At 41.9% G+C, this 12,048-nt stretch overlaps 1 protein-coding gene across 3 annotated transcripts in view; it reads left to right on the forward strand.

The window, feature by feature from the left end:
• The first annotated feature begins 2,023 nt into the window (after window positions 1-2,023).
• The window catches only part of RBM47 (RNA binding motif protein 47), a 187,329-nt gene continuing 177,304 nt past the window's right edge, over window positions 2,024-12,048 (forward strand). For all 3 annotated transcript variants that reach the window (XM_023738921.1, XM_023738923.1, XM_023738922.1), the window contains exons 1-2: window positions 2,024-2,145; window positions 2,304-2,461. The gene's annotated coding sequence lies outside the window, so the exon portion shown is untranslated. The remainder of the gene's footprint in view (window positions 2,146-2,303; window positions 2,462-12,048) is intronic.

Raw genomic sequence — 12,048 nt, forward strand, 5'->3', positions numbered from 1 at the left:
AGCTGTCAGTCCAGTCCTTCCCACAGAAAAACCTGTTCTGAGGTGGAAAAATCTATGAGCCTGAGAATGACTTCTCTTGAATCCTTTAGCTTGAGGGCCTCTGACATCGAGAGGCTCTTGAGGCCACAATCCAGATACTTCTGGAAAAGAAAAGAAAAATCCAGGCTAAAGTAAAGCTGGGATTTTCAAGTTGTCTTGAGGTTATAGAGTCCTTCTTATGCCCAGAGTGTTGACCCTTACTTCTGGGGGGATAGCCTAGAAGTATTCTCACTACCGCTGAGACCTGCTGTTGTTCATACTTCACTCTGGCTTGTACTGACAAGGAATGAATCTATAATCAGAAAATGTTTATAATTGATCTGTGTTAAATCTTGCCCCATAGGAAAGATAAAAGATCAAAGAAGCTTGGTTTTAAGGGATCAGAAAACTAAAATGTTTCAGACTAGGTTCTGGTTTTAAAATTTTTTGAGAACTAAGTTGTGCCTGACCCAAGCCATGGAAGAATTACAGCCAGAATGCTCCTTAGAAGCAAGAATGGCGAGACTTCGTCTTACATACTTTGGACAAGTTATCAGGAGGAAGCAGTTCCTGGAGAAGGACATCAGGCTTGGTAAAGTAGAGGGTCCGGACCCTCCACAAGATGGATTGCCACAGTGGCTGCAACAATGGGTTCAAACGTAGCAATGAGGATGGCACAGGACCAGGCAATGTTTTGTTCTCTTACACATGGGCTCACTATGAGTGGGAGCCGGCTTGTTGGCACCTAACAACAACAAAAGGTGACAAAGACTATTTTAAATTGAAATGTAAATTTCACAAAAGCTGGGAACTAGTCCTCACATCACCACTCACTCAACTATGAAATCTTGGACAAAACTACTTAGCCTTTGTGACTTCAGGGTCTTCATCTGCAAAATGGGGATAAAATACTTCATAGGATCCAATTGTAAGGATCAGATAAGATAAGGTCAGTGAAATTACTTCGTAAAGTAGAAACGGCCTCATTCATAGTAGAAGGGATTATGACTTCTTTTTTAAAGGTGAAGTTAAATGGAGAGAAAAGGGTGGGGGCACTGATCACATTTTAGCCTTCAGTAACCACTCTTCAATATTTATGAGTTTTAAAATGATTTTCCCCTGACTATTTCACACTGGCAACCCTGGTGGCATAGAGGTTAAGAGCTCAGCTGCTAACTAAAAGGTCAGCAGTTTGAATCCACCGGGCGCTCCTTGGAAACCCTATGGGCAGTTCTACTCTGTCCTATAGGGTAGCTATGAGTCAGAATCAATTCGATGGCAACTTTTTTTTTATTTTTTGGTATTTCACATTACTTTTCAAACGCCAATGACCACTATTTGTCAAGTTTCAGCTTTTGACTAAATAGAGTAAAGTAACTTCCCAGGGTCAGACAGTAGCTCAAGTGCCTAAATCCAAATTAGAATTAAGCAGACATGAACAGTTGATGGCTAGGTCCTGGGTTTCCTTTCCATTAGCGAACAATTCTTGGAATGTACAAGCCAATTTATCTCCATGTATCTTGTCAGTCATGCAACTTTTAAGTGAGACGAAAATCAGTTGGACACCCTTTTCATCACAAGGACTTTATTTCCCGTTGTATTCAAGACTGTCCACAAGGAATGTAAACTGCAAAATCTCATCTTTAGAATCTTCCAGAAACTGAGACCCGGTGGGGTCAAATGACTTGTTCATGGCTCTCCAGCTAGTGAGTGGCAGTGCTGGGTCTAGAACCCACTTCTAACTCTGGCCACACCTTCTCCTCCTCAGAGAAAAAGCCGTAATAAAAATACAAACACAAATAAAAATAATAATAGCGCAGCTAACACCATGTGTCAGGCACTGTTCTAAGCCCTTTGCGTGTATTAACTCATTTAACTACCAAAAATCATGTTTGGAATATTCTTGCACTAAAGTAGCCCAATGAGAAACAGTATTTTTTTTTTTTTTCAGTTGAATGACATTGCAACCCGAAATCACAACTCCGTTTTAGGTTCCCGGTGGTTTCTGCTTCCTCTTCTAGTTTTGTTTAGTCACAGAATTCGATTCCTGTTGGCCGATTACGCGCCTACAAACAGGTTTAGCGCTCTATTGAAATGCGTGAGGCTTCTTAACTTCAGTATAAACAGGTAATGCGAAGGGGGTGGGGCGCGGATTGTGGGCTTCTGGGTTTTTTGGGATGAGGATAGGGTGGGGGTTTAGAGCCAACTCCCCAGAGATCAGGCAAGGTCGAGGGAGGGCTTGGCTGCTGTTTCTAAATGCAGTGTTTTTTTGTTCCCTTTTCTAGAAACCAGCTGTAACTTTAGGTCAGAGCGCATTAAAATGAGCCACTTCTGAAAGAGCAGCGCCCAGGCCCCAGGCCCTGCTGCGAAGGCCCCGGGAAAGGTCAGGGCTTCGTCCGCGTGACGTTCCTTTCTGCGCTCGCCAAGCAATGCTCGGCTTCAGGTGAGGACGCTCTGGGAGGTCCCCCCCTTCCATCAGGCCCGCCGCGGTGCTCGCTGTGATCGTACCAGGTTCAATGACTTCTTTCCTTGGGGGAGGAGTGGGGGTGGGGTGGTACTGATCAGTTTATAATTCAACACCAAGTTCCTTAGTCCTCAAACATGGTTCTGGGTTGGTTTCTCTGAACAGCCCAAAGGGGGCTGGCCGTCTGACTCGGGCAAATGGCCTCAGGTGGGGCAGGTACCACCTCTGCGGTTATTTCCAGATGTCTGAAATGGATGGGACTTTTTGAGCGAGGAGAAGTGTATCTGATGGAGTCCTCAAATCTCTACCATCAAGGCAGATTTTTTTAACCTTCAGCAAAGGTATCTGCGCTCCTAAAACAACAGGAATGCTGCACTGGCCTTTAGCCAGCGGAGGCTCAGCGAGCAGGATAAAATTTCAGTGCAGATTTACGGGAAGTTGCTGGTGTTGGGAGTAAAAATCTGGTTTGGTGAGTTTAAGGGAAGGGAGTATACGAGAGACAACCTTGCTACTGTGAGGCGAATGGCCTCGGCAGGGGGAGGGCAGCAGGAGGAGGAAGGGAGGGAACGGGGAAGAGCTCGGAGACCCGACACCAAGCGCTCCCGGTGCGCAGCGCCGGACCAGCCGGGCTCCCGGGCGGCTGTTCTCTGCGGGTGTGGACCCGGCGCCGGCTCTGCAAGTGGATTCGCCGCACTTTCAAGTTCTCGCTTCAGGCAGGAATTTAGCCCCCCGAGAGCTGCCTTCTGGTTATCGCTCCTGCTTCATACTTTGGAATGTGCAGCTTGGGACAGGGAGAAGCCAGGGTTTGGGGAGTTTTCCTGGTGGAGAGCTTCCCTGCAGGTTTCCAAGGTTAAGAAATTCTGACCAACTGGAATTCCCAGAGCCAGAGAGCTAAGCCTAAAACGATCTGTTGCTTTAAGCGGCGCGGTGGGGAGTAGCTGGACACTCCTCGTTTTGGTTTTACATTAAAAAGGCAGAGAAGATGTTGTAGGTTACCTCCTAGTTGAGTCAACTGCTGCCGGGCAGTGAATGATGTAAATTTCTGAAGTGGGCTACTCCAAATACCTAACAAAGGTAGGTGGTTTTCTGTAATCTTTCTAATGACTGTCCCGTAAACTTACATTGGGGTCCCAATTTTGAAATCATATTTTCCCCCTCTCTTTAGCCCTTTTCTTCCTTAGTCAACCACCTTCTTTCCGATTCTGTTATATTTAGTGTGAAATAAATAGTTTATAAAAAGATTTTTAAAACGTTAGCTTCTGGAAAAGCAGAAAAATCATATGCAGTCAGCCCCATCATGTTTCCTGTGGTGATGAATCCTTTTCCGTAAAATAAACACATTTTTTCACCCTTGAAAACACATGATTGCGCTGTCCTGAGGCACAGGTGACTTTTGAGATTGAGAATTATTGAAGTGAGATTGAGGAAATGTTCATGACAGGCACCTCATTTAAATGTTCTCCAAGACAGGAGGGAGTCTTCCTGTAGTAATTTGCCTCAGTAGGTAACACTGAGCAGAGGGTTAGTTGCTGTTTAAAGTTAAAAATTGCATCTGTATACAAGTGTAGGGCTGAGCATTTATGACAGCTGATGAATTGCCAGTCACTGGATATTTAAGAGATCAGTTAAAATAAATGGAAGTGGAATTTTAAAAATAAATGACTCATTTTTTATTTAGGTAAATTTCAGCTGCTCTTCTGGTTACTCTCCCAAAGCATTTGGGATGTGGCTGCTTTCCTGAGGTTTGTCACAGTGACAGAAAGATACTGTCCTCAAGGGTACTTACTTAATAGGCCATTACTGATTTGAGCTAAAAATCACATGCTTTTTTTCTAGTGATATTTTAACGATTCACTCATTCAGTTTTCTTTAGCAGGAATGTAGATGAAAGATGTATTCTTTAAAAGCTTTCATGCTAGAGTTACATGAATTTTGATGGGGAGGAGAGAGTTGTATACTAGGTTGACACCACAAATGTGAAGGGGTTTCTGCAGTTTAGAGCCAACTTGCAAGTAGGATGGCCATGAATTACACCAGGCGCGTTTGCGAATTGCAGGTGCTGATTCTGAAAGGTGAAAGGTTGTCAGTGGCATTAAGCACAACTACCAGACAGACCGAGATGCCCAGCTGAGAAAATAAAGACAGCACTTTGTGGGAGTTTGTTTTGCTATTAATTGAAGCAGTCATCTTTGTAAGATTGAAGATCTGAAATCTTGGGGGGAAGTAAAACCAAGCCGGTCTGAGAGTGAAACAGGAGAAGGAAGAAAAATGGGGAGATAGTTTGGGTTTTTGAATTCGTTCTTGTCTACCTAACCTTTCACGCTGTTCTGATATACATACCATTGGCCTCTTTGACTTAATTATCACATACGGGGAGAATGGAGAATCAGAAATTTCACAATTCGTTATTAACTTTTGAATATTTGTCAAATAAAGCAATACGCAGGCAAAAACAAAGCTGCTAGCCTAGCCCTGCCAGGCTTTACTTGACCAGGCTATAGTTACATTCATCAGATCAAGAGTCTTTTTGAATGTATTCTAAACATGAATCAAATTTTAAAGATTTATTATCTTCCTCTTGGTTCTTGCATTTTCAGAAGTTTGTAGGAGTGAGAATTCAGCGTCATCATTTTACTCCAATCTTTTAGAGTTTCCCTACTATATACCCTAGGTTCTATGGTATTAATAGTAAACATATATATGTTTGGTTCTCCACTGTGTTGCTTAAGACTACATTTTGAAATGATTCTGCCTGAAGCAGTTGGGTGGTACTGAGAATGGCATAAAGATAGAAAGCAAAGGAGCGGTGTGCTTCTGGACACGTGTCCTATATACTTGCTCTGACTAGTGTTTACGGCTACTCACCTTGATTTTCCTCACGTGATATGAACATTGAGACTACTCGACTGTTCTCTTTGGTTTACTAGTAATTGAACCCGTTTTAGGTAATGATTTTTTTAAAAACAGATTAGACGGTTAAAGTAGATGAAATTATTTTCTTACAAAATGACTTAATTTGCTTTCTAGATTCTACTTTTGAGCGGAAGATTAAAAGTAGATTATGTCCCAAATGCTTGAGGTTTAACTGCTATAGAAAACTATTTCCTTATTTCAGTCTGGTTTCCAGTTTCATATGTTAAGTTCTTTCCTTTTAGGAAAGGGCAGGAGAGTGGGTGCTATAGAAGGGCAGTGGGGAGGAGAGTTCCTCAAAACTGGACCCAGGCTGAAGTGAAACCTTGATTAGGTTAACCCAGAGGATACTTAATCCTGAAAAAAACTTTCTGTGGAGAAGGCTTAAATTTGGGACTGGTAAGACTCAAAAAAAGGGGCACGTTTTGCATGAATTTAGACTTTGCCGTGCCAAGCTTTTACAAGGTTACAATTAAGACATAAATGCAACCTGAAGTACTTGTCAGAATGATTCCAAGTGAAAGATTCTATTGGCAGGTTTCAATCACTGAATTGATTAAGAGATTTTTTCTCTTGGAAGAAGTCTCGGTATCTTATGAGGATGTGAATTTTCTGGTTTAATATTGTAAAATGTGTATATTAATCATAACAACCACCTGTTCAAAATAATGGCTTCAAAGAAAAACTGGAAAAAGATTTTCAATAAATGGCAATACAGGGATGACTTGGGTTACAAGATAGAGGGCCTTTGGAACCTCCTGAGAAGAACTGTCATAGAAATGAGAATAATGAATTGTCCAATTGCCACCTCAAGTTGTTGGAAACATCTCATGCAGGAGGGATTCAGGGGGAAATGGCGTCCTGCCACTTTTGGTGTGTGGTCCTGGATCATTCTGTCAGTAAAACCCTGAGATGGTCTCAGCTTGATTTTTGATTGTTTCTGCTTTTCTCATAGCTGTTTCCTCTTTTATCCCTTCGGCATCTGGGGTGGGGGGCGGGGGGAGTATTCTCTTGAAGTCAGTGCATACCTACTTTTAAGAATCACTTATGTTTTGCCCCAAAAAAGGTGTAGGGGAGGAATTTTCCAGTGAAAGTACAAGGGAAGAGAGTGTCTGAAGGAATGAATGGCCAAAATACAAGTGAGTTCTGAGCATGTTAGTAGAGTGGAATTTACCAGAAAGTTTACATGGAGGTTATCAATGCCCTCAAACTATTGTAGGTAAACTGGCAATTGTGGAGATTTGGGGCTCATTCCCCTCTTTTGTAATTCCAGTGCTCCTAGTGCACTACAATGGACAGCTAATTTCAATGAATTCAAGGTATCCTCTCTTGGTGCAACCAAAAGTAAATTGATCACAAAAGACCCTGGTCCTTGAGCCTTACTCCCACTCCTGCCTTTCCTCTACTTTCTGTATTGGTTTAAGGACGTCTGGGGGGAAAATCACAGCTTATTTTATGTAACTTACATATATAATATGAGTGTTTTTTTTTGGGGGGGTGAGTAGAGTTCTGAATCCTTAGTTTTTGTCATCACAAGAACTTAATTTATGCAAAAATGATTTGTGATTAGGTTTAGATAACGTATATAATTTATATTTATGAACTATAAAACAGTAAACTAACACTATAAGATAAGTGATCGAGTGTAGTAGTTCTTGGTGCAAACTATTTGCACTCTGCTACTATTTGAAAGATTGCTGGTTTGAATCCACTCAGTGGTGCTTAGAGAAGAAAGGACTGGTGACCTATGTTTGTAAAGGTTACAGTCAAGAAAACCCTATGGAGCTGAGTTCTCATCTGTAACACATGGGGTTGCCATGAGTTGGAATTCACTTGACAGCAGTGGGTTTGATTTGGTTTTGTCAAAGGTTTTAGGAGTTGGAAGCATTTTAGAAATCAAAACCATAATCTCAACCTTTCTGAAGGCTATTTGAGAGAGATGATATCAGGAGAAGACAAAATAGTGGTGTAACCCTGAAAACCCTTTGTGGTTTGGGGTGAACAGCAATCCTTTAGTGTCAGCAGATTCCCGGTTATGCAATGCTTTTATAACTTTTATGTTATACCTTTTTGTACATTACAGTCAGTTACATTAATCAGGAAAACAATACCTACTAGTCTCCCCAAATCACAATATTTGCCTTTGGGGCTAGTATATGTTTGTGGTCTCTTGTTTCTATACGTGTGAAGTGTGCACCTCTCCTTTATGAACATGGCCACCCAGTGCCTTGACTAGCAGGTGCCTGCTGGCTATTTGTTGTGTGAAAGGGGAGATACTGGCAGCGTTAGCCTCCTGGTTGTGATATGCTTTGGCTAATAGTCAATTCTCCGAGTATCCCCCAACTGTGGTGGAAGATGGCCTGATACCAGAAGCTATGGATAATCCACACATGGGTGAGCAAGAGTTAACTGTATGTACCTATGGGCAGTGGGTGGGTGTACAATGAATACAGGGCATTGTGCAACTGAAACAGAAACAGGCTGTCTGTACCTGACCAAGGAAATGCCAACCTGCAAAAATTATAATAAAAAGCATCTACCCTTCAGTGCACTGAGACCTAGCTCAGTCACTTTGGAAAGCATTTCACATGCCAAAAGAGAGAGAGAGACAGAGACAGAGACAAGACAGACAGAGACACAGACAGAGAGCAAGAAAGCGCTTAACAAAATGAAGAGGATTTTTCAAGTGTTAACTCTCTTAGGTCAATTTGATTCTTACAATCTGTGGTTCAGCCTTTTAAGCTCAGGTAAAATATTCATGTTTCTAAAAGTAGGCATCCTGACTGGTGATGATAATGGCACTGTGACTTTTGAAAACATGGCTTTAATAATATTTCTTTTTGTTTGTTGTCATTTTTTTTTTTTTAAATAACATGGTTCTCGGTACACCAAGCCCTTGCCAAGATTAGGCCCATCTTCTCAGTAGCCTTCTCAAGACAAAGTCGCCTTTGTGTCACTACGACTGGGAGGATTGGTGACACAGAAAACTCAGTGGGGCACTGAAACTTATTATTAACCAAAAAATTCAATGGCCCGATGTTTTTGTTGTTGTTTCTTATATCTTATCAGCTAATATCTGCGAACTATTTCTCCATGCGATGATCTTACTATTTTAGACTCTCGCAGGGAAGAAGAGTGGCAGTTGGAGGTTTTTCTCGGAATTTAGTTAGATTATAAAGGGCAAAAAAAGCTGCAACTTGCTATTGCAGAGGAGAACTCAGTTCTGTGGTCTAGTTTGTTTTCATGGTCATCATCAAAATCTGGCCACATGTGGAGAGAAAGAAAAGGGGTTTAGCTAGAGTAAAATGGACAGTTTGGAGGAGAGAGGTGACCATTTGCACTAAATCCAAACTCTATAACAAGCAGAGTGGCTAAGAGCATAAACTGATTTCAGTCCTGGCTCTGCCGCTTTTGAACTCTGACTTTTTTTCCCGATTGTAAAATGCCTGCTGTATCAAAAAAAAAAACCAGTTGCCATTGAGTTGAATCCGACTCGTAGCGACCCCATGTGTTGCAGAGTAGAACTGCGCTCCATAGGGTGTTCATGGTTGTGACCTTTCAGAAGCGGATCACCAGGCCTTCTTCCGAGATGCCTCTGGATGGGTTCGAACTGACAAACATCTGGTTATTAGCCAAGCACTTAACTGTTTGTGCCACCCAGGGACTCTGCCTATTATACGGGGTTGTCATAAGGATTAAATAAATTAATCTATGTAAAGATCTTAGAACAGTGCCTGGCATATACCAGCTCCATATACGCAGCATGGTTAGGTTCTTTTTCTTCTTTGAATTCTTATCCCACTACCCCACTTCAAGTAAGAGTTGTCTTTTTTGTAGCTTCTTCCTCTGGTAGGAATCCAGGATTCTCATTCTAATATCATTCCTTGGCTTTGACCAGATGGTCACTGTCATTATAGTCAGACACTATATTTTACTAAGTTTCTTTTGGCTTTTGTTTCTTAGTTGTGTGACTTAGGGGGAAAAGATTACTTAGAATCATTCCAAATGCATTTCTTTTCCTCCGCAAACTATAAGGTGTTGATTAGAAACAAAAAGAACGATTCTGTTATATCTGTCAGGTGAGACACTGCCAAGCATTCTGCTGAAATGGAACTTAGATTCTGGAGAAGATTAGTGCAAAGTAAAATTCATGTGTGTATAAGAATTTGACATCACACCTGAGTAGTTCCTGTTATGACTTTTATTGGTTAATATTAACTAGTCAAGGAGTTCCTGGGTGGTGAAAACAGTTAAGGCACTTGGCTATTAACCAAAAGGTTGGAGGTTTGATTCTACCCAGAGACACCTTGGAAGAAAGGCCTGGAGATCTACTGAAAAATCAGCCATTGAAAACCCTATGGAGTACAGTGTTCTACTCTGACACACACAGGGTTTCCATGAGTTGGAATTGACTTGATGACAACTTTTTTTTTTTTTAAATTAGCTAGTCATAATTATAATATGTAACATAAGACATTCTTAGAATTGCCACAATGCTTTATCTGTGTGCTTCTCATTTTATATCTCTTCTTACTTTTGTACAAATAATATTTTTTTCTGCCAAACAGAAACTAAGTTTCTTGGAGGCAGGATTTTTTTCTGAATGATATTTGCATCCCTCAGTGTGCCTACTTTATAGCGAGTGCTCGGTAAATAAAATAAGACACGTAAGATACGTTACCCTCTAAAGTAATGGCATTTTTTTCGTTCCATAGATACGTATTATACATCATATACGTTTAGATGATTTTCACTGTTTCTTCCACAAGTGGTTTAGCAAAAATTTTTGGGTAGAGAGAATTCAATGGAGATGTAGTGAAATCAGGTAGAAATGAGCCAGAACTGAGGCCCTGTCTGCATCTACACCTCTGAAAGCCTGGCCAGAGAGGGGAAAGAATTGTGACAGCGTTTAGGCGCCCATCACATATTGTTTAAAAGTTTGCACCTCTTTATCTTCTCTTTAAGGAGCCCTGGTGGCACAGTGGTTAAAGGTCAGCGGTTCGAAACCACCAGTGGCTCTGCTTACAGCTTTGGAAACCCTATGGGGTTGCTATGAGTCAGAATAGACTCGATGGCAGTGGGTTTGGTGGTGGCGAAATGGTTACGCGCTTGGCTGCTAACTGAAAGGTTGGTGGTTTGAATACAGACTCCATGGGAGAAAAGATCTGGTGATTTGCTCTCATAAAGATTACAGCCTAGGAAACCCTAGGACAGTTCTACTCTGTCATAGAGGGTCGCTATGAGTCAGGATGGACTTGACTATACACAACAACAGTCTTCTCTGTAGCATACTTGAAGAGGGTCAGATTTGTTAAGAGAGTAAAACCTGTAAAAGCTGGAAACTGTAAGGCGGAAACCTGTTACAGAAGGAAAATTCAAATATTTTCCACTAATAGAGAGGTGGAAAACTTGTGACACCCGGAAAACAAGGCAGTCCCGTCGAGATCCAGCTCTCACAGGTTTCACTGTAACTGTAAGAAGGAAAAAAATGCAGTTTCTCAAGATTACAAGGAAATGATTCGATAATTATTAGAAGGAAAAATGCATTTCCTTAAATTGAAGGAGAGTGAACAAAGACATACAGCGGAGGAAGCGCACAGTATCAGGTGAATACACAGGTCTATGAACCTCAGCAGTGTGTTTTTTCCTAGTGGGCACCATGGTGGTGTCCTCTTAGCTAAGGAAGTAAGACAAGAAAGGACAGGTGGCTGAAGAAGTGTTGAGAGAATTGCCTCTACTGAAATCCTGTTCGCAGAGCCAAGGGAATGAAGTAAGGAGTTAACGTTAGCTTTCCTATTTGGTGCAAACAATACTTTGGCCCATGGACCTCTTTTTACTCTGTGTTGTGGAACCGGGATCCACCTGGAGGTATATGTAGATTTGCCAATGAGTAAACAGAAACTGCCAGCTCAGATAGTATTCATAAGCCCCGAAGTTCGTGCCTTTCATCTGCGGTTGCTCCATATTCAGAGACAATCATTCCTCAGCCCCCAGACCTAGCCTGGGAAGGTAGGGTTCTGGAAAAGTCTCCCAGGGCCCTTCCCAGAGTGGAATGCCAGAGTCATTTCCCCAGTGGGAATTGTAGGAGGCACACAGATGTTGAAAGTAAAGAGCAACACCCATGTTCTCACACATCACAGCAATATATGAAGGGATACTCTCACATATGCCGCTAATGTCTCACCCTTTTCCCAGTTGGCTAGACATGTTGTTGTTGTATGCTGTCAAGTCAATTCCAACTCACAGGGACCCTATAGGACAGGGTAGAACTGTCCCATAGGGTTTCCAAGGAGTGGCTGGTAAATTCGAACTGCCGATCTTTTGGTTAGCAGCCTGAGATCTTAACCACTTCGCCACCAGGGCTTCTTGGCTAGACATAGAACTAGTCAATGAAGCAGCAAAAGCTGCTTACCTGCTCTCCCTGCTTCCACCTTTTTCCCGACTCCCTGCTCTGTACACTCTGTTCTTGACACGGTAGCCAGAGTAACTCTTAAAACAAAGTCAGATCATGTCAATCCTTTGCTAAAAACTTTTAAGCAGCTTGCTGAGTCACCCAGGCTAAAAGCCTACAAGGCGCTACGTTTCTTGCCCCAATACCTCTTTAACTTCATCTCCATTACTCATTCTGCTTTAGCCACAGTTGCTTCCTTGCTGTT

The sequence above is a fragment of the Trichechus manatus genome, unplaced genomic scaffold, assembly GCF_000243295.1.
Source record: "Trichechus manatus latirostris isolate Lorelei unplaced genomic scaffold, TriManLat1.0 scaffold00126, whole genome shotgun sequence".
Taxonomy (NCBI): Eukaryota; Metazoa; Chordata; class Mammalia; order Sirenia; family Trichechidae; genus Trichechus; species Trichechus manatus.